The sequence below is a fragment of the Schistocerca piceifrons genome, chromosome 1 (genome assembly GCF_021461385.2).
Source record: "Schistocerca piceifrons isolate TAMUIC-IGC-003096 chromosome 1, iqSchPice1.1, whole genome shotgun sequence".
NCBI classification, from domain to species: domain Eukaryota; kingdom Metazoa; phylum Arthropoda; class Insecta; order Orthoptera; family Acrididae; genus Schistocerca; species Schistocerca piceifrons.
The window spans coordinates 332,576,397-332,596,907 of NC_060138.1; the positions used below are offsets into that span (position 1 = coordinate 332,576,397).

Genomic DNA, 20,511 nt, shown 5'->3' on the forward strand with positions numbered 1-20,511 from the left:
AATAGTGTGAACGTTTGTTAGAGGAAATACCTCTGTGTGTGCTGTAATTAATCTATTCCTTGAGTCATCATTTAAAGCCAGTTTCTGAATTATTGTAAGTAGGCTTTCTCAAGACAGTATACACAATATGAAACTGAGATGTGCACTTGCTGCTACCAGTAATACATTTAGTACTTTAGTACTACTGTTGCGAATACAGATCTCCAGACTACACTTATGCGAGTTTGCACCTGGGGAAAGTGGCGTTTTTTATGTTTAAAAAAAAAAAGGTCATGTCCGTCCATGTTCTGCTACATTTCTTAGAGGGGGACCTTTGCCTTTCTGCTTGCCTTAATAAACCCCCTGTTGTTTGCCAATTCTGCCAGTGGACTCATGAACACAGTGAAATCTGTTGTTGGCAGTCATTATTGTCAGACTGTGAAAGGGCAGTTTTACCTGAATGGGATGTTTTCTCCTGCTGGTTGGGCCACAAATCCATCTAAGTGACTAAGCACTCAGGCAACCAATGAATAGTTTGTAGAATTCCTTGTTATTTTCAATACTCTTAGTTTTCAGTCTATGGTATACTGTATTCTTAATGTTGGCTGAGAAATGTGGGAATTGATATAATATACCGGTATGTAAAAATATAAACGTTTACAGTAAGTGTCTTTTGGGTAAGGGGACAGGAGGGATCACAGCACTCATTCTGTCTCCCTTGGATATGCACGGGGGAAGATTGTAGCAAGCTAGACTTGAGACTGTGAGACTCATAGTCAACCAAGTCTGGTTTACTACAGTCTTTCCTTGGATTTTTGATGACAGATGAGGTGTGTAAGGTGCAAGATCCAGTTGTCACTTGAAAAGCTGGCCTTAAAAATTGCAGTAGTAGGTGTACCGTATGATGATAGATCTATTGAGTTGTGGTAAGTCGAAACAAGGCCCCGGGAGTAGACAACATTCCATTAGAACAACTGACAGCCTTGGGAGAGCCAGTCCTGACAAAACTCTACCATTTGGTGAGCAAGATGTATGAGACAGGCGGAATTCCCTCAGACTTCAAGAAGAATATAATAATTCCAATCCCAAAGAAAGCAGGTGTTGACAGATGTGAAAATTCCGAACTATCAGTTTAATAAGTCACAGCTGCAAAATATTAATGCAAATTCTTTACAGACAAATGAAAAAACTGGTAGAAGCCGACCTCAGGGAAGATCAGTTTGGATTCCGTAGAAATGTTGGAACACGTGAGGCAATACTGACCCTACAACTTATCTTAGAAGAAAGATTAAGGAAAGGCAAACCTACGTTTCTAGCATTTGTAGACATAGAGAAAGCTTTTGACAATGTTGACTGGAGTACTCTCTTTCAAATTCTGAAGGTGGCAGGAGTAAAATATAGAGAGAGAAAGGCTATTTACAATTTGTACAGAAAGCAGATGGCAGTTATAAGAGTCGAGGGACATGAAAGGGAAGCAGTGGTTGGGATGGGAGTGAGACAGGGTTGTAGCCTCTCCCCAATGCTATTCAACAATCTGTATACTGAGCAAGCAGCAAAGAAAACAAAAGAAAACTTCAGAGTACGTATTAAAATCCATGGAGAAGAAATAAAAACTTTGAGGTTCGCCAATGACATTGTAATTCTGTCAGAGACAGCAAAGGACTTGGAAGAGCAGTTGAACGGAATGGGCAGTGTCCTGAAAGGAGGGTATAAGATGCAAAACAATAACGAACTTGGAGTAGTTTGATATCATTTGAAGTACACATTTCTAGCAAGGGCGTACCGAGGATCTGAGCTAGGAGGGGGGGGGGGGGGGGGGCAGATCATACTAGTCTCAGGAAACAAGGACTCGAGACAACATACAGCACTTCTTATTAAATAAAACAGTAAACCAGTGGAAAACTGCTTTTAATAAATATTTTAAATACAAGAATGCACTTTTACAATCCGAGAAAACATGCAGCATTTCTTATTAAATAAAACAGTAAACTAGTCAAAAACTGCGAATATCCTCTGCGGGGGGGGGGGGGGGGGGGGGGGGGGGGGAGGGGAGAGGGGGGGGGCAGCTGCCTCCTCCCCCCCCCCCCCTTCCTCTCGCTGGGTACGTCCATGATTTCTAGTCTGAAAGGAGTTTTGCTACTTGGGGAGCAAAATAACTGATAATGGTCGAAGTAGAGAGGATGTAAAATGTAGACTGGCAATGGCAAGGAAAGCGTTTCTGAAGAAGAGAAATTTGTTAACATCGAGTATAGATTTAAGTGTCAGGAGTCGTTTCGCAAAGTATTTGTATGGAGTGTAGCCATGTATGGAAGTGAAACATGGACGATAAATAGTTTGGACAAGAAGAGAATAGAAGCTTTCGAAATATGGTGCTACAGAAGAATGCTGAAGATTAGATGGGTAGATCACATAACTAATGAGGAGGTATTGAATAGAACTGGGGAGAAGAAGAGTTTGTGGCACAACTTGACCAGAAGAAAGGATCGGTTGGTAGGACATGTTCTGAGGCTTCAAGGGATCGCCAATTTAGTACTGGAGGGCAATGTGGAGGGTAAAAATCGTAGAGGGAGACGAAGAGATGAATACACTAAGCAGATTCAGAAGGATGTAGGCTGCAGTAGGTACTGGGAGATGAAGAAGCTTGCACAGGATAGAGTAGCATGAAGAGCTGCATCAAACCAGTCTCAGGACTCAAGACCACATCAACAACATGATGTTCCTACAGTCTTATTGGGAACTGATATGAAACTCATAGATTGAAGTACAGAACTACAGTTTGTTGGGTTTTACAAGAAAAAGAAGATTTCATATTTCCAAAATCAATCTTTATCCCATGTACGGTTCGTTCCATGTCAAAATATGTGACTTCGTAAGAGGTAAAAGATTTCCAGTAAGTTTTCCACCATCTGCTTCAGCTGGGCGAGAGAAATTGGCGTGGCGCCAATGCACGGTGGGGCTTCGCTAATGGCAACTGTCAAACGGCAAGGCCATGTAGGGCTGTTCGGAGCGATAACGACAACTTCCCGTGTCCGACGCGGCGCGACGTGCAATGGCGGCTGCTGCGCTCGCCTCGGCGCGACCCCTGCGCACCCAAGCGGCGAACGCCGGAAGTGGAGTTAACGCGCCGCTTCCTGGCAGCAGCGCAGTACGCGGTGCGCTACGGGAGCGTCTAGTTGTAAGAGCAGGTGTGCGTGTGTTGAGCGGAGCTGTCAGTGCCTTGGCTGGTGCAGCGATTCCGACGGCTGCAGTCTTCAATAGCGGTATGCTCACTATTAGCACTGCACGATTTACTGGCATTTTTAAAGCTCAAAAATTGCTTTCGAATCCTGGCTGATCCTATAATATTTCTGGATCTAAAATACAATTTCATTCCTTATTAAAAATCAACGGCATTTGGGAACTGGAACGAGTGCCATGTTTTATTTAAAAATACGTTTTATCAATACCTACTAACTTTTCTTTACATTTGTCAAGAAGAAAGTCTTGGCCCCATTGTTGCGCGCACCGGCGAGGAAATACGTGATATTCACAAACATAATTCGTGTCCTGCTCCGCCACACACACATAGCAATTCGTTTTGAAGAAAGCCAGGACATGTAATAGTAGCAAGTGAACCATGAGTCGTTCGTAGCGAATTCTCAAAATGAATTCACCGTTTGTCGCTATTCTCCTTGTATCCGAAAATGCCAAATGGCCAGGGTTCTAAAAGCATCCAGTAGCAACGTACCTTTCATTCGCGATTTTCTCCTCGTGGTATCCCCAACGACAAACTCCCATACTAAAAATGTGAATATGGCAAGTATTTCCACGTGCTTGAAGGTTGCGTGCCTGAGAGTAAAATAATATGAACAAATCTCATTCAAACTATGCTCTAATTAACTTCAGAGCATTAGGTACCTTTTGTAATGCGGTAGCATTAGTATGTCTGATGATTAATAAACAGAATGTTTTAATACTTTTGAATATTATTTTTAAGACATTTTACTTCGTTTCTTCCACCCTTCCCCTTTCCACGAAACTAGTACAAGGGCCTCTCCCACCTAAATCACATTCTGGGCACCTCTTATTGTCAGTGCTTCTTAGTACTTCACTAATATTATGGAGTTTATACTGCTGACAAGAATCTTTACCATGTCTTTCGAACTCCAACGTAATTCTAACAGTTAATCCCAATGGGCTCTTACTACATTTCGGAATAAATTTTGCGGTGACCACAATCAAAGATCTAGGCACTTGTTTCTAGTTTTATGATGATACATCCATATTCAGGAGGGGCGTTCTTCAAATCCATGTCGGCCATACTCAGCTCTATGTTTCGACTAAAAGCGAATATAAAGATGCTTCTTCTAGCAAGCCACGACCGGTTCCTTCTACTCATCCTATTAAACAAACCATGTTTCGCCTCAAATAAACTAATTTCCGAAGAGATATTGGACCCTACATGTTTCCTTTACTATAACGGCAATAGGCCTTTCCACAGAAAGCTTACCACGCAATGCTGTCTTAACTTACATTACATACCTTACATTTAAAGCGTTATCGAAAAATTGGAAATAGGCAGCGAAGGACTGGAACGTCTCAAAAAGCAACGAAGAATACAGTAAATAGCAGCGGAAGCTGTATTTTGAGTTTTACATGGTATCTAAAAGAGAATTTTCTGGGACCATCCTACATTTCTCTTATTCAGCAAGCAGTTTCAGTTAATGTGAAGAGCAATGAGTAAATGAAGGACGGGGAAACGAACAGACACAGTAAAGACTTTTGCTTTGACTCTCGATTCCGCAACACCAAACTAGCAGATTTCGGACGTGGCGCGTAGCTTTACGTCAACAACAATTAAACATTCTCACCAAATATAACGCTAGTAAATAGCAGCGACCCCATTGTTCAACACTACATAATCTCTTGTTTAACGGATGAACCATGTGTAACTTTTAATTGTTTACTTCCACGTACGTTTCAAAGAGCTATGTATTCGTGTTCAAGTGGTGATTGCAATGATAGATACAAGATGTTTTTCCGTGAGATCATACTTATTTTGCTATTCTGCAAGTTTCAATAATTACACGAAATATATGTGGCTGGCTAAAGGTTAGTATTCACTGTGGTATGCATCCGAACGTAACAGTTGGCAGCGATAACAACTGTGGCAGCGCCTCTTCCGGATAATGTATGAATTAGTTTTGGGCCGTTACAGATGCGGCGCCTTTGACAAAAATATGTGAACTATAGATGGGATCTGTTGAGACATTATTTCATAACAAAATGCAAGAATATTGATTTGCAGGGGGGCATTATCAGGTTGTGTATGCCATGTTGTTTTGTTCTGAATATGTAGCGATTTCCGAGGTGGTGGTTTGGTTGGAACAGGTAGCACAGCTTAATACCGTGGAACAAACAGCAATGATATTTACAATAACGATTGTCGTACGTTTGGCAGTTCTTTCGGAATACCGTCGGATTTCCGATGTGATGGTTAGGTTGAGACATCATAGCACAGCTACAATTTAAAATTTCCGCTCCACATCATGCGAGAAATTAATTTCATTACCTTGCCACGTATCTTCCTGCTGGGACTGTCATGATCGAGCACAATTCTCTCATTGGTTCATCCATTTTCCGCGGTTAAATTCAAAAGCTTAGTTTTATGCTTGCATCTGGACTATAACGAATTTACTTACCAGTACGGTTCGCACTATTTATCATCACAAAAGAACTTCACATCCACGACACGTCGCTTCCACTGTTCGAGGAGGCGTAATTTGTAAATTTTCACAACTACGGAAATGAAGTAAGTCTCGCACACGTGTTGTTTGCACTGTAATTTGCAGAGGTGTTTTTTTTTAGTCATTGCTGCGTAATAACAATATCTTTGTTCACTCAGTAACCACTTCCTTTAATATAACTTGTTGATTTTCCCTGTTCCTTACAGATAACTATCAAACTTTATATCCTTATCTGTCCATTACATATAAATTCGAGTATCTTCTTGTAGGTTTTAATGTTGGGTTCAGATAGCAAAGACTTGACTGACATTGGTTGCGGCATTTTATTCTTGATAACAAATGCTATGAATTTGTTCCTCGCCTCACTGTATTTTCTGTACTGAAATAATATGTGGTTCGTGCGTGCCTCCGTGTGTAGTATCGTCACAATCACAGGCTGGTGTTTGATTTATATGCAGTTGATATAGATGCTCTGGAAATGTCCCATGATTGAGCCTTATTCTAATCAATGTGCATGTTGCTTGTTAGGGTCCACAAAAGTACTCAAACCAAGGTCGTTTCGGGATTTGTGGTTGCATTTGCGCATAGTCACCTCCGATGTATCGTGAGCTCTGAGTCCATTCTTCTTGCCTGGACTGGAATGCCATTTCCCGAATAAATTGTCCATATTCCGTACAGGGAAGCTTTATGTCTATTGGTGTCCCGTTGCTCGTAGCGTGCTTTGCCAACTGATCTGCTTTTTCATTGTCTGGGATTCCACAATGGGCTTTCATCCACATAAGGGTAATTTGTTTCTGCTTTCTGAGACATTCATAATACCAATAACGAACTTGGAGTAGTCTGATATAGTTTGACTACACATTTCGAGTCTGATAATATTACATAGGATGTGTATTTCCCATTCGTACACCTCTGTGTCGACTTTAACACTGCGATTGTTTCGGCCATATAGGTAGAAGTAGTTGCTGCTAATTTATACTTCTGGGCCATCTGCAATTGTGAACTAAATATAGCACATTCTGTGTTGTCCTCTCCTGCTGTCTTTGATCCATCTGTGTATATGTGGATTACCCATTGTCGTGTTTCTACCATTTGTCTTTGCAATGCTGTAATTGTCTCCAAGAAATCAGACTTTCCCTCTATCGACTACTGATTATGAATTACTCATATTGGTAAACAGGCCATCATATACTTGATCATGCACTCATCCGCCAAGTCATTTTATGCCGGAATGAAATCAAAAGGCTTTCTGCCCCGATTTCCTGCAGTAGGACAGTACAGTCGTAAAATCTGATGAATTGGATGCTGTGAGTATGATAATTTCTCTACAATGCATCGTTCCGTGTGCATCTTCCTCCGTATATGGAGGGCATCTCTTGCTCTTCCACCAGGACTGCATTTGTTGGTGTGGATTTCGTTACTCAACATGTGCATATACAGCGGTACTGCAATCTATCCAGCTTCTCTAACATTTTGCATGTCGTGTGTTCGTAATACCAGGTGATCAAAAAGTCAGTATAAATTTGAGAACTGAATAAATCACGGAATAATGTAGATAGAGAGGTACAAATTGACACACATGCTTGGAATGACATGGGGTTTTGTTAGAACCAAAAAAATACAAAAGTTCAAAAAATGTCCGACAGATGGCGCTTCACCTGATCAGAATAGCAAAAATTACCATAACAAAGTAAGACAAAGCAAAAATGATGTTCTTTACAGGAAATGCTCAATATGCCCACCATCATTCCTCAACAATAGCTATAGTCGAGGAATAATGTTGTGAACAGCACTGTAAAGCATGTCCGGAGTTATGGTGAGGCATTGGCGTCGGATGTTGTCTTTCAGCATTCCTAGAGATGTCGGTCGATCGCGATACACTTGCTACTTCAGGTAATCCCAAAGCCAATAATCGCACGGACTGAGGTCTGGGAACCTGGAAGGCCAAGCATGACGAAAGTGGCGGCTGAGCACACGATCATCACCAAACGACGCGCGCTAGAGATCTTTCACGCGTCTAGCAATATGGGGTGAAGCGCCTGGTTCTAATAAAACCGCATGTCCTCTCTATCTACATTATTCCGTGGTTTATTAAGTTTTCAAATTTATACTGACTTTTTGATCACCCGGTATATGCAGTCGTAATCGAATCTGGATCTAATTAGGGAGCGATATAGGACCAGCAGCACTGAAGGATGCGCTCCTCACCATGTTGTAGTATGTGATCGAATAATATTAAGCATTTAATTTGTGTCGTCCAAGTAAGTTCACTGTCCAGTGTCATTCCTAAGAACCGAATAAGTGCTTTAACTTGTATTACTTTATCGTCTACTTATAGTAAACAGGTTCTTGGTATACAGGGTGAGTTTTTCCAACGTATACAAACTCTAGGGATTGGTAAATGAGAGGATACGGAACAAAAAGGTCTAAAGAACCTTCGTCTGGAAATGCATGGGTTTCCATGCCAGAGACCTTTTATTCAATCATAGATTTTTGCAGCGACTGCACTCTAATACGCGCTGTACCATGCAGCCGCAGTTACAGTATGTGTTGAAAATGGTTTCCTCGTGCCTCAGTATATGCGTGTACCCGCCGTAGCACGTTCTGTCTCATACGTTCAGATCGGCCAGGCTGTATGCGAACAGTGTCAAAGGCAGCATGAATACGCTGCTCCAGTGTCTCCATATCTGGAATGGGCTCTGCGTACACGATACTTTTTGGATGTATCCATAACCAGAAATCGCACGTGTTGAGATCCGGTGAACGAGCAGGCCATGCAACTGGCCGGCCTCGTCCGATCTATCGACCAGGGAAGACACGATTGAGATGCGTCCGGACGTTAAAGGCGAAGTGGTTTAGAGCACCATCAAATAGCAGCCACATAACCCTTCGAATCATCAATGGCACTTCTTCCAACAGGGGAGGCAAAGTCACTCACAAGAAACGCTGGTAGTTACCGCCTGTTAGGCGACGTGGTAGGAAGATTGGTCCCAACTTACGGTCGCAATTATCCGGCCCACACATTCCGGCTGCACCGATGCTGATGATTCGCTGTCACCATACCACAGGGGGTTCTGCATACTGTACCGCAGATGACTGTTATAGAAGTTGAAGATACCACTCCACGCAAAGGTGGTCTCATCTGTGAATAGGATGGATGACACAAATCCCGGAATCGTGGTTGCCTGGTGAAGAAACCAGGGACAAAACTGCTCCAGATGTGGCAAGTCTGTCGCTAGTAAGCCCTGCACACGCTGTGAGTGATAAGGGTAGTAACAGTTGTTATGGAGAATGTTCCACACGGTCATCTGGCTTACCATGTACTGGCAGGCCAACTGTCTGGCACTGACATGACGGTCGCCTTCCACAGTGTTAAACATATTTTCCTCCAACTCTGGTGTGCGAACATTTCGGGTACGTCCTTCGTGATTTCCTGCTTCCTGAAACGACCCTGTCTCAGGCAAACAGCGAAACATTGTGTTGTCGAGGGGTAGGTCTCCTGATATAACCTTGCTGCCGCCTCCCGTTGCCATTTGCCTTTCCGTAAGCAAACACCATATAGGCAAGCTCTCGATTCGAATACGGAACCATTGTGTACAACGCTGTATCGCATCCACTACAAGGTCAGTCAGCAAGAGAAGTGAATCTGATACAACATTAACAATTACTATGACAGGAGAAGGCTCTAGAGCATTACGAATGAGGAACAGTACCACTGTCTAGGAAGAAACCACGCGTACTGTAACTGTGGTTGTATGGTACAGCGCATATTAGACCGTAGTCTTTGTTACAAAGTATGATTGAATAAATGGTCTCTAGCATGGAAACCACGCATTTCCGAACATAACTTCATTAGACCTTTTTTGTTCTGTATCCTCTCATCGTTCAGTTCCTAGAGTTTGTGCACGGTGGAAAAAATCGACCTGTATTAACCATTCATGGTGAATATGACTACTGAAGATTTCTCAGGTGTCTTCGTCAGACCATTTCCACAAAGCCACCGACAGGTTTTTTGTTGATGGTGTAATATTGTTCATTACTATTTATTTATTATTAATTCCTTTTACTCCTCATTTGGAGCATAGGGCGGCAACAAAGAATCGCCATCTTGTTCTGCATTCTGTTAGTATTTTCAGTTCTTCCCATCCTATTCTGCTTCAACCTATCGTCTGTATGTCATTTTGGCTCTGCCTTGTCTCCATCGTCCCTGCGGGGTCCAATAAAGTGCTTCTTTCGCAATATGTTCATTTGGTCTCCTACGTGTATGTCCTAACCATCTCCACTTGCTACTTCTTATTTGCAGCTCGATTGGCATCTAGCTGGTTCTTTCCCAGAGTGTTTCGTTAGAGATGACATTTGGCCACCGTATCCCCAGCATGTTCCTCAGACATCTGTTGTTGAATGTATGCAGCTTATGGATTAGCTGCATTGTCACTTTCCATGTTTCACATCCATACAGAAGCACAGATTTTACATTACTTTCAAATATCCGCAATTTGGTCCTCAGTGTTATTTCCTTCGATGTCCAGATAGAGCGGAGAGTTGCAAAAGCGCCTTTGGTTTGTTGATGGGGCTGTTAATGACCTCTGTTGCACCACCATATGGTGTAATCATGCTTCCAAGGTAACAAAACGTGTTCACCTTTTCGATTACCTGACTCCCAAGCTTAAGCTCTACCGTGTTGTTATAATTTGCTCGAAAGTCTTTTGTTTTTTGGGCAATAATTTTCAAACCGACTTTCTTCGCCGCAAATTTCAGCTCTTCTAGTTTCTCTTTCATGTCGTTGAGGCTTTGGGATAGAAGGCAAAGGTCATCTGCAAAATTTAGGTCTTCTAGATGTGTTCCATTGCTCCATTTTATTCCTCTCAGGTTACCCTTTGCTTGCGCCCCTACAAGATTCAGTACTATGTTAAATAGTATCGGTGAGAGCAATTAGCCCTGCTTAACATCTGTTTTCACTGCTACTGGATCTGAAAGCAGATCTTGATGATGAACCAGGCACGTGTAGTTTTCACACATGTACTTGAGAAGAGCAATTATTTTTCTTGTGAATTTCAAAAGTCCTCAGTGAACTCCATATTTTTGTTCCAGTTATACTGTCGAAGGCCTTTTCAGAGTCTACAAACAGTACGTAAGGCGGTGACTGGTATTCATATGAATGTCCAGCTATTATTCTCAAGGTGTTTATCTGGCCAATGCAAGAGCGACCTTCCCTGAACCCTGCTTGTTCTCTTCTTATTTTCTGATCTACATATGCTTTTACTCTGTTTAGGATTATTCGCGAGAGGTTCTTGCTCGGGATTGACAGCAGTGTGATTCCTCTCCAATTGTCACAAACCGATCGGTCTTTTTTCTTGGAGAGCTTGATGGACAAGCCTCTGTTCCAATCATTCGGTACTTTTTCATTCATCCATATGGCTGTTAGGAGTGGATGTAAAATTTCTGCTTTTATAGAGGGATCAACTTGAAGTAACTCTGGACTGATGTTGTCCAGGCACGGAGCTTTTCAGTTTTTTTGTTGGACTGCTTTAAGCGATTTATTCTTTGGATGGCGGTTTTATGTTAATTAACATATCTTGTGGGAGTCCTTCGCCAACCACATTCAGTTGAGTTATATTGTCACCTGTAATTTCACGCTTCAGAACGTTCTCAAATTGTTTCCACCTCTGCGCTTGATCTTCTTGATTTGTGAGTAGTTTTCCTTGCTTGTCCTTGGGGGCATATCACCCCCAAATTTCTTATTTGACAGTATCCTTGTGATGTTATACAGTGTCTTGTTATCACCTCTGTCAGCTACTGCCTCACCTTAGATGCGAGATTATTCATGAAGGTTCTCTTATCTTTTCTGAAACTCCTCTTCGCCGTCCTATTTCATATGCAGAGTTCCCGTTGGATTTCTTCTTTTACTTCCTTTGTCTGTGGGCAATATTGCCGGAGTTTTGCCTTCCTCCTCTGTTGCATTGCATCCAAAGTATGGTCAGAGATCTAGTCTTGTCCGCCGTGGTCTTTTGTTCCAGGAATTTCTTCAGCTGTCTGTGCATAGGTCGTTTTCACTGCATCCCATTGACCTTCAATGTCATTCTTTTCGATTCCTCTGCTAAGCACTTCAAAACGACTTGTCCGTTGTATCGAGAACTCCTCTCGCACTTTTGTATTGTCCAACTTTCCAAAATTAAGCTTAATCCTCTTCTGCCTGCAATGTCTCTTGTGTGCAACTATTTTTAGATGGACTGTTGCTAGCATACGGTGGTGGTCACGACCGACATCTGCTCCTCTTTTATTCCTCACATCTAGGAATGATTTTCGCCAGGTCCTGCTAATTGCAAAGTGGTCTGTATGATTCTCTGTTATGCTGTCTGGTGAAACCCACGAAATTTTGTGACACCGTTTATGGGGGTAAATGGAACCTCCAATAGTCAGGTTAAACATGCCGCACAAGTCTATGAGACGTTCTCCATTGCCATTTCGGGTGCCCAACCCATGCTGCCCGATAATATGGTCTATTCCATAGTTTTCATTGCCAATTTTTGCATTAAAGTCACCAACCGGCAGGAGGATATCCCTTTTTCGACACTTTTGCAGTGTTTCTTGGAGTTTGCTATAAAACTTTTCTTTTTCTTCATCCTCAGACGCTTCTGTTGTGCGTAACATTGTACAGTGGTCACTAGTCTTAGAACCTCGTTGCAAAGCGAGAGACTATGATTCTGTCAGTAACTGGGTGCCACTCTATCAAAGACTGCTTTGCTCTCCGATCTAGTATTAATGCCACTCCTTCACTATGGGTATCATCCTTTCCTCCAGAATAGAGGAGGATGTGCACCTCCTTTATTCTTCTTCCTCCAAGTCCAGTTATTCTTGTTTCACTTAATCCTGAAATTTCTAATCTGTATCGTTCCATTTCTTGTACTGAATCCGTTTGTTTACCTGTTTGCCACATTGTTCTCACGTTCCAGAACCCTATTCGTGTCACCTTTTTATTGTCAAGGTTGTCATCTTTAAATCCGTCAGATTGTTGGTATTCGCTATTGCAGTTTCTGTGATATGCTGCTTTCAAGTTCGTAGGTTATCGACCCATACGCCCTACCTCGATGGGAGGTCTGCTCCCATGACTTCAATCGAGCCTACAGGAGTTTTCTGTTGGTGTTCTCTCCCTTAGCCTTTGAGGATCCTCTCTCCCTGCAAGGCAGCAGTTACTGGTTTTGGTCCACCCCGGGTATGTATTTTATCTCCCCAGTACCTATCGTATCTGGTGAGCGTTCCTCTATCCGCACCTGGGCAGGAGTCCGATGGGGGACTGGAGGACCAGTAACCCCTCACGGGAAGATTGTTCATTGCCTTCTGTAATACTACATGGGAAGTAAATACACATATATCATCTGCAAACTGTATAATTCTAACTGGAGGAGTTATTGCCCTTTCCATATCACCGGTATATATTACCTATAGTAGTGGGCCGAATACCGATCCTTGTGGTATGCCATTGTCCGCCAAGCGTGGGCCCTTGAATCCAGTATCCTTTCTAACATATGCAGTTCGTTCACTGATTAATGACGATGTACCTTCTACAAACTGAGGTGGAGCTCCTAAAAGTAGCAACTTATCTAATAGTATATTTGTCTGAATATTATCAAATGCTTTTGCAATATCCGAAAATGGTGCTACTGTATATTTTCTCTCACCAAAGCCAGCAAAGACGGAGGGGACTAATACTGAAATGTTGTCCATGCAGATTCTACCTTTACAGCACACGAATTGCGATACAATTAGTAAGGATGAAGATTCTACCCACCATTCAAATCGCCCGTTTATTAGCTATCCCAATGTTTTCCCTTTTTTTTTATATGGGGCTATGATCTATGTCTTCCATTCTGAGACCAATTCTTGACGCATCCAATTTCCATTATAAATTTGAAGAAGTAACTCTACATCATTGTCAGGCTTGTTTTGTTTATGGAATATGTGATCTGACCCATTCCTGGAGCAGTGTTGGGTTTCTCTTTGATGACTAATGTCAGCTCTTCAATACTGAACTGTGTAGTTAGCACATGTTGAGTTGCAGCAGTATCCTTTCCTCTCATGATTAGCTTATTGCGAACACTTGGTGGAGCAATAAGGTCACAGAATTCTTCTATCCACTCGTATGGTTCTATGTTATTGGCTGCAGGGACGATATTCCTAAAATTGTTGATCTTCTGTCATATCTCTGATAATTTAGTATTCATGGTCAAACTATTGCAGAATTTTAACCAACTACTCTTCTTAATAGATTTCAGTACTTTCTTGGTCCCAGCTGCTGTTTATTTATAGAACAAAAAGCCGTTCACCTTAGGCTGTCTAACACTTTCATATAACGCTCTGCCCTTCTGTCTTGTAATGCTTTCTTGCAGTCTTCATTCCACCGTGGATTATCCGGTTGTTTTGCTTTTCTTAATAAAGATCATTTTGGGATGGATTCATTTGCTGCACGATATATGCTGTTCTATAGTTGCGTATAGGACCTGTGTGGAGGTAGTCTTTTTTCTATTAGTTTTATCTATAATTCAAGAATTTGGCGATATTTATACCAATCAGCTTTGCTCATGTTCCAAGTCACTTTGTTGGCAATATGTACTCGATTACTTTTATCGCACTGCATATTCATAGTTATAGGGAAATGATCTGATCCCATGGTATCCTGCAGAACAGACCAAGTTGTGATTTGGTTCATATAGGGTGAGGCTGATGTTATATCCACTGCAGTTGGTCTCATCCATGATCCCTTGATTTATCCATCATTGTATATGATCATGTTATAATCATCAATGCAAGACATTATGTAGTCCCCTGCCTCACTATTCATATGACACCACCATGCTGTGTGGTGGGCATTAAAGTCCCCACAGAGTAGGAAAGGTTTTGGCATATGTTGCAACATTGTCTGCATGTGTTGTTCGAAATTCCTACATGCTGAGGGACGATGTACTTACTTCTACTGCTATTGCTTGAAACTTAAGGTTAGGTAGTGGCATGGTAATTGGTTTATAGTTGGAAGTTTGTACTAACCAATATGGCTACTCCACCTTTTCCATCCTTTCGATTCGACCTTATTACTTGATATTCTCGACATGGAATAGACATATTTGGTTTAATCCAGGTTTCATTTGTAACAGTGATAGGGTAGTCATTAATGTAAAGTTTGTGCCTGAACGACTCTTTTTTTAGCACTTAAGGATGTGGCATACCACTGGAGAACTTTAAAAATGGTTCAAATGGCTCTGAGCACTATGGGACTTAACTTCTGTGGTCATCAGTCCCCTAGAACTTAGACCTACTTAAACCTAACTAACCTAAGGACATCACACACATCCATGCCCGAGGCAGGATTCGAACCTGCGACCGTAGCAGTCCCGCGGTTCCGGACTGCGCGCCTAGAACCACTAGACCACCGCGGCCGGCGGAGAACTTTAATATCCGTTATTCTGTTTATATGAGTGGAACGTAAGTATGACCTAGTTCTGTCCTGATCCAGGTTTATTTATTTATTTTTTTATGCTATCGAAGCAACCATGTTGTATATATCAGCTTCGTCCAAACTATCTTTGTTTAATGTGGTGACCTGTGTTATTAGATTTGTTATCCCAGCCACTAGCTGTTTGATTATCGCTGTATTCTTATCCCCTACTACTGCTATAATTTGCTTTTGTGGTTCAGAAGTATGTGGTCGTAGTGCATATGGATTCTCTTTAGCAGGAAATATTGGTAAATTTATATTTACGAAAAGAGTAGTTGGAGTTGACGTAGTCTTTGGTTTCGTCTACTGTGATGAATAGTTGTCGTGAATCTACACTCCTGGAAATGGAAAAAAGAACACATTGGCACCGGTGTGTCAGACCCACCATACTTGCTCCGGACACTGCGAGAGGGCTGTACAAGCAATGATCACACGCACGGCACAGCGGACACACCAGGAACCGCGGTGTTGGCCGTCGAATGGCGCTAGCTGCGCAGCATTTGTGCACCGCCGCCGTCAGTGTCAGCCAGTTTGCCGTGGCATACGGAGCTCCATCGCAGTCTTTAACACTGGTAGCATGCCGCGACAGCGTGGACGTGAACAGTATGTGCAGTTGACGGACTTTGAGCGAGGGCGTATAGTGGGCATGCGGGAGGCCGGGTGGACGTACCGCCGAATTGCTCAACACGTGGGGCGTGAGGTCTCCAAAGTACATCGATGTTGTCGCCAGTGGTCGCCGGAAGGTGCACGTGCCCGTCGACCTGGGATCGGACCGCAGCGACGCACGGATGCACGCCAAGACCGTAGGATCCTACGCTGTGCCGTAGGGGACCGCACCGCCACTTCCCAGCAAATTAGGGACACTGTTGCTCCTGGGGTATCGGCGAGGACCATTCGCAACCGTCTCCATGAAGCTGGGCTACGGTCCCGCACACCGTTAGGCCGTCTTCCGCTCACGCCCCAACATCGTGCAGCCCGCCTCCAGTGGTGTCGCGACAGGCGTGAATGGAGGGACGAATGGAGACGTATCGTCTTCAGCGATGAGAGTCGCTTCTGCCTTGGTGCCAATGATGGTCGTATGCGTGTTTGGCGCCGTGCAGGTGAGCGCCACAATCAGGACTGCATACGACCGAGGCACACAGGGCCAACACCCGGCATCATGGTGTGGGGAGCGATCTCCTACACTGGCCGTACACCACTGGTGATCGTCGAGGGGACACTGAATAGTGCACGGTACATCCAAACCGTCATCGAACCCATCGTTCTACCATTCCTAGACCGGCAAGGGAACTTGCTGTTCCAACAGGACAATGCACGTCCGCATGTATCCCGTGCCACCCAACGTGCTCTAGAAGGTGTAAGTCAACTACCCTAGCCAGCAAGATCTCCGGATCTGTCCCCCATTGAGCATGTTTGGGACTGAATGAAGCGTCGTCTCACGCGGTCTGCACGTCCAGCACGAACGCTGGTCCAACTGAGGCGCCAGGTGGAAATGGCATGGCAAGCCGTTTCACAGGACTACATCCAGCATCTCTACGATCGTCTCCATGGGAGAATAGCAGCCTGCATTACTGCGAAAGGTGGATATACATTGTACTAGTGCCGACATTGTGCATGCTCTGTTGCCTGTGTCTATGTGCCTGTGGTTCTGTCAGTGTGATCATGTGATGTATCTGACCCCAGGAATGTGTCAATAAAGTTTCCCCTTCCTGGGACAATGAATTCACGGTGTTCTTATTTCAATTTCCAGGAGTGTATGCTGAATACTTTCTACGGGGGGACAACTCTTTCTCACATTCTGATTTCTTCCCACCAAGATTCCCTGCCACAGCAGCATAAGGTCTTTGATTTACGTATTCTACAGCTTCTTTAAAGGATATATTGTATATAGCTAACGCTTTCTTAATCTCTTGTTGTTTGAGATATACTGGGCAAGACCTATCTCTCGATGTGTTGGTCCTTTTACAGTGGACACAGAACATCTTTTCACTTGTGCACTGAGCTGTCTCATGGCTCCCTCCACATTGATTGCAACGAATCTGTGGCTACATTAATTACTAAGATGGCCATACCGAATGCATTTAAAACACTGCCTCACCAGCGATAAGTACGATCTAACATTACACTTCATGCATTATACTGTCACATATTCTGGCAGGAACTGCGAGGAGAATGTGACCACGCACGTTTCTTGGGGTATGAAGTTAGTTGTTTCTAAATTACTTATTCTATTGATCATTCTCCGTGAATAGGTGGCTGTAATTGTAGACTGAATAGCGCCTTTCAATTGTGAATCTGTTAGCTCGGGATCTACATTTCTAATAACTCCTTGCCGACGTGTTCTGTCGTTTGGTATGTATGCTATCATTTTTTTTCTGGTGTAGCAGGTTTTCCTTCACAAACCTGTTTGCAGTCTCTCTTGTTGATATCAATCCGAATTATGGTTTTGCCCACAACCTTGAGATTTATGGTTTTCCGCTTGTACTCAAAATCTGAGGTAAACAGGATCTTCCCCAAGGCCACGGGGTGATATTTACTTATATTAACAATAAATTCCTCAACAAATACTTAAAATGGTCCTACTGCATGATTATGATATCTGTTAGTTTCGTGCTGATCATATTTTAGCTGTACATTTGTTTGTAAGGATTTTCCATTGGTTTATTACTTTTTCCTTACGTAAGTTGTGTGCAAAATGAGGTACCATGCAGTATCGTCCTGAAAGTCCCCCTGTGGGGAAGGGAACTTGATCCTTCAGTTGAATTAAAATTGTCAGACATACCTGATATGAGCGCTGTCCAGTTCTTTACCTCCTTTGTTATTTTTTCTGGTGTTGTTGAATGGTGACTGCTCGTCTCTTCTTCAATTAATTCTTCCTTCCGTTCCAATGTGCGTTTTGCTGCAATATTTGTCGCTTGCTCGATATCCTGGCTCATTTTCAGCAGAGCTTCCGTTCTCTGTAATAACTCTACGTCGGGGAGGGGGGGGGGGGGGGGAGCAGATCTACTGCCTCACTGAATGGGCAACTCTCCATATTTATTGCACTCGACTTGTATGTATAACTTTTTCCTTTTTTTTTTTTTGCAAAAAATGACATATTAACTATTGCAATCCTATTTACTCGGTTACTAACCAAACATCTACGTTAATTTTCTTCACTGCGAAACGTGGAAGAGCAATTATCTCTACAGTCTACGGCCTGAACCAAGGAGGTTAAAATAAAGAAGCTCCTTGTCTAGGGCTCTGATTCTACCAACATCGCTGGCGTGGAAACGGCTTGCCGAACATGGTGGCGCAGCGACCGACAAATTGGACTCTCATTCTGGAGAGGAGGTTCGCAATTGCGTGCCTGTCAGTTCAACTTTTACGATCGCTACGTTATTTGTGATGAAAAATGCGAAGTGAAAGAGCATGTTCTCCGTTTCTAACTACCTCGTTACCGGCGAGATATTATTGTAAACCTTAAACCTCCTTCATTTCGTAACACATGGAAAGCTTCAGTACTTAGAATGCGCTTGAAATGTGTATTTTAAGGACTTGCATAACGGTGTAGATTCGCTTTCACTTTTCCATCTAGTAATCAGTACTTATTTCTCTGGGAATGTAGATGATATTCAGATGCATGCATTATTCCAATCTTATTAAACAGGTACATTTCGTTTCCTTCAAAAACAGTAACTACAAACTCCAGAGCAAAGAAGGTTTTTATTCTGAAATAGTATATTTAATATACAGGGTGAACAACCTAAAAGCGGTTTTCAGAGAATGCATTGCTAGTCAGGAGCTCGTATTGTCAGTCAGTTAACAGATAGTAATATCACTTAGAAAGTGTATTTTTTGTGCAAACATACACATTTAAATGCTAGTGTTTTATTGGGCTGGCAAAAGACAGTTTTAACTCGGCGTTTCCTTAATGTGCGTCCAATTTTCCCCAATAGTGCGCCAGTGTACGGAATAGATGTAGTGGCTGCTTCTTCCCCCGTGACTTCTTCCGTCTCCAAAGGTTGTACTGTAGCGGTGGGGCGGAGAGAGCGTCTAATCTGCCATTCCCAGTACCCGCTCTTTCGGGATACGGTTCTGAGGTGTTCCAGACCCTGGGGCAAACTCTCTACATCTGAGATGCTGCGCGCCCAGTGTACCAGTGTTCTTAGAACCCCATTTCTCTGAGAAGGGTGGTGGCAGTTGTGTGCATGCAAACACAGATCAGTGTGCGTTTTCTTCCTGTACACACAGTGACCCAACGTGCCATCAGCTCTTCTCTTGACAATGATGTCCAGAAAATGTAATCTTCCTGCTGCTTCGGTCTTCATTGCGAATTGGATGTTGGGATGTATGGAGTTCAGATGTGTAAGGAAGTCCAGGACCTTATCCCTACCATGGGGACAGATGACGAACGTGTTATCCACGTAACGGAAGAAACAAGTAGGTTTCCATTTGAATGGCGCCAAGGCTTCCTCCTCGAAGTACTCCATATGCAAATTCGCGACCACAGGCGAGAGTGGGCTGCCCATTGGAACTCCTTCTGTTTATTCATAATATTCTCCATCAAACAGAAAATAAGTGGAGGTCAGAACATGTTTGAAAAGATCGATGGCCTTCTCGTCAAATTTCTGCCCAATAAGCTCGCCTGACTCTCGTAGAAGTACCCTGGTAAATAACGAAACAGCGTCGAAGCTCACCATGATATTTGAGTCTTGCAGCCTGAAATAGTCGAGACGTTTTACAAAATCCAGAGAATTACAGGTGCGATGAGGGCATTTATCTACATAACGGCTTAGTATTTCCGCCAGGTATTTTTCTAGTAAGCATATAGGTGCCCTAATATTGCTGACAATCGGGCGTAACGGCACTCCCTCGTTGTGAACTTCAGGAAGTCCGTAAAGTCTTGGCGGTACAGGTCCTTGAGGTGACAATTTCTGGGCGACCACCTCTGGTAAATCCGCTTCCTTGAGAGGAGCCCTTGCCTTGTTCTCCACCTTCTTTGTGGGGATAGTGACCTACCACGTCGTGCACATAAAATTGCGCGCGACATAGATTACAGTGATTTCAAGGGAAGCAGCGGATGGTTAAATAACTTCAAACAGTACTACAGAATTGGAAGACTCAAGATATCGAAATTTCAAACAAAGCGTCACCTTGACGAAACTGCGGAATCGGCTCGAAAATTTGTAGATGAGATAAACGAACTTACCCCATTATTCAGTAAGGAATTGGTTTTCAGTTCCAACCAATCAGGAGTGGAAGAGGAAATGCATATCAAAAGAACCCTGGGAATTAGTGGTACCTAGAGAGTTGTATCAAGATCAACTAACGTTA

General features: G+C 43.0%; 1 protein-coding gene across 1 annotated transcript in view; it reads left to right on the top strand.

Moving 5' to 3' along the window:
- Nucleotides 1–3,129: 3,129 nt before the first annotated feature.
- The window catches only part of LOC124797429, a 266,751-nt gene continuing 249,369 nt past the window's right edge, over nt 3,130–20,511 (top strand). The window contains exon 1 of the mRNA XM_047260784.1: nt 3,130–3,239. The gene's annotated coding sequence lies outside the window, so the exon portion shown is untranslated. The remainder of the gene's footprint in view (nt 3,240–20,511) is intronic.